This window comes from Elephas maximus, chromosome 5, assembly GCF_024166365.1.
Source record: "Elephas maximus indicus isolate mEleMax1 chromosome 5, mEleMax1 primary haplotype, whole genome shotgun sequence".
NCBI lineage: Eukaryota > Metazoa > Chordata > Mammalia > Proboscidea > Elephantidae > Elephas > Elephas maximus.
Genome location: NC_064823.1, coordinates 132,046,088 through 132,048,350, shown reverse-complemented (window position 1 = coordinate 132,048,350; position 2,263 = coordinate 132,046,088). Strand labels below are relative to the sequence as shown.

Below are 2,263 nucleotides of genomic sequence, written 5' to 3'. Positions count from 1 at the left end.
TATGGTCTGCATAAATGTCCTTTGAGTTGATGTTGCATAATACATTTAACACCTTCATTGATTGATATTTTACTTCTTTGAAGAAAAAAATATGTATCACATGAAGAAGCACTTCGGAATTTCAATTCAAATTTAATTAAACACACAAAATTATTTGATATCTTTACGATAGCTAGTCTCCCATGGACCATGACCTGTCTCTAAAAAGTACGCTTCAACAAAAACTTTTGGATCCAACTATGACTCAGAATCAACTCAAAAGCAATGGGTTTGTTTTTTTGTTTTGTGCTATCACACACCACTCAGTGTGCTACACCTTAGACTCTAAATTCAAGAACTTCCTAATCAAATCGAGGCAGACAGAAACCCAAAGCAGTGTAGTATATGAAAACATAAGAATACAACTAGATCAGAAAAGCACTTGGCTCCAAGATGCCGCCTCCTACACATCCCCAGAGTGGCTTGAGGCAGCACTGGCCGCACCGCCCTGGCAGCCAGGCTGCCCCTCTGCTTCTTCCAGGCCCCGGAAAGCAGACATGGCTTCGACCTGTCCAAGACCCTGAGTCACGTAACAGAGGCTTTTGGCTGTTTCAGAGATTACCCTCCTTCTGAAGGACCACTCCCAAGGGCAACAGGATATCCCTACTATCTTTAGATTCTAATCCAGGAAATTATTTGCTATGTGAAGAAATATTCCTGAAAGAACAACCATTAATGAATTATCCAAGACTCCTTTTTTTTCCATCCATATCATCTCTGAATCTGATGTTCCCTACTCAGAAACTACTGAGTGACCAGTGGACTGTACTATTAAAACTTGACTCTTTTTCACCTCTTCGTAACATTTTAACTGGGATAGATCGTATGAAAGCATAGGAAGAGGCTTAGTCTTTTCTAGCACGGTAGGCAATTAAAGTTATGTTGCCTCAAAGTATACAGAATCCCAAACTCTCCACTGAATTTCACCGTGCCCAGCAGAGCTTTATCTATTGGCTCCACTCTGCCCCGCCTTGGCTACCAGGCTTCCCCGTGTTAAACCTGTTGCGGTGGGGTAGATTCCAACTCATAGCAGCACTATAGGACATGGTAGAACTGCCCCATAGTGTTTCCAAGGAGCGGCTGGTGAACTGGAACTGCAGCCTTTTGGTTAGCAGCCTGAGGTTTTAGCCATTGCACCCCCAGGACTCTGTAGGATCGCTACCAGTGGGAATCAACTCAGGGCAATGGGTTTCCTCATATTAGAGCTGAGATAAAAATGGCTAAAAAGACAAGACCTTGGTCAAATGATGACAGCCTGCAACATATTTCAATGAGTGACTGGTCTGTGAGCTTTACTTCTCTATAGAATCTGCTGAAGACAAAATTTTGCACCTGTTTCACTTTGTACCTATCAATTTACTGTTCCGTCCCATGCAGCACCATTTACAGGGCGTGATGTCATCACAGCTGTCGTATCTACCACTACTAGAGGCTTAAGAAATGCTATAAAAAATGAGGGTATTGAACTTTCTTTATTTTTAATAGAAGAAAATGATTATCTTTCAAGCTGAGTAAAGAGAAACATGAAGTACAAATGAAGCACAGGCCTAAGTCTGTTGTATTGGTGAAAAGAATCAACACTCACATTGTTCAAAGTTTTTGATCAACTCTAATTTCTGCCTTGGATCCACCAACCCTGTTATCCCCTGGAGCTTCCCAAGGTGCAGTCCTGGAAATGCTTAAAGCATCACGTGAAGACACAAGCACTTTCTGGACACAAAGATCAGTTAATTTGGAGTTAACAGGGCTATAGATCCATGAGCCAACTCTATTTAATATCCTCCCTCCTGTGAATAAAATGCTGTATAAGAAGATTACTCGTAAGGCGCTTGCTAAATGTGGGTTGCATTCTAAAACTCTAGACCAACTAGTCAAATACCATCATTGGGGAAATCATCTTTAAGGCATGTGGAAAGGAGCAACTACATTTATAATTGGAGATTTAGAACACAAAGTAAGGCTAAATGAAATCTTTGAGATTTAAAAAAAAAAAAAAAGACTTCTAAAAAAGAAATTTAAGATTCTTATACCCTTGGCTTTAAAGTTCACTTTGGAAGCTTAAAGAAAGAAATATAAGCACAAATATTCAAATGTTGTTTATAAACATTAACTTTTGCGGTAACTTTTCTTACATGCATTGAGCAGTGGGATTAAGTTCTTAAAGATTTTCTGTTTTTACTGTTTTCAGATTAGATTTTCAAATACGAAGATAACTCACACTTCT

At 39.5% G+C, this 2,263-nt stretch overlaps 1 pseudogene; it reads left to right on the top strand.

The window, feature by feature from the left end:
* The first annotated feature begins 432 nt into the window (after positions 1-432).
* On the top strand, positions 433-2,007 carry LOC126076754 (protein downstream neighbor of Son-like; annotated as a pseudogene).
* The last annotated feature ends 256 nt before the right edge of the window (positions 2,008-2,263 follow it).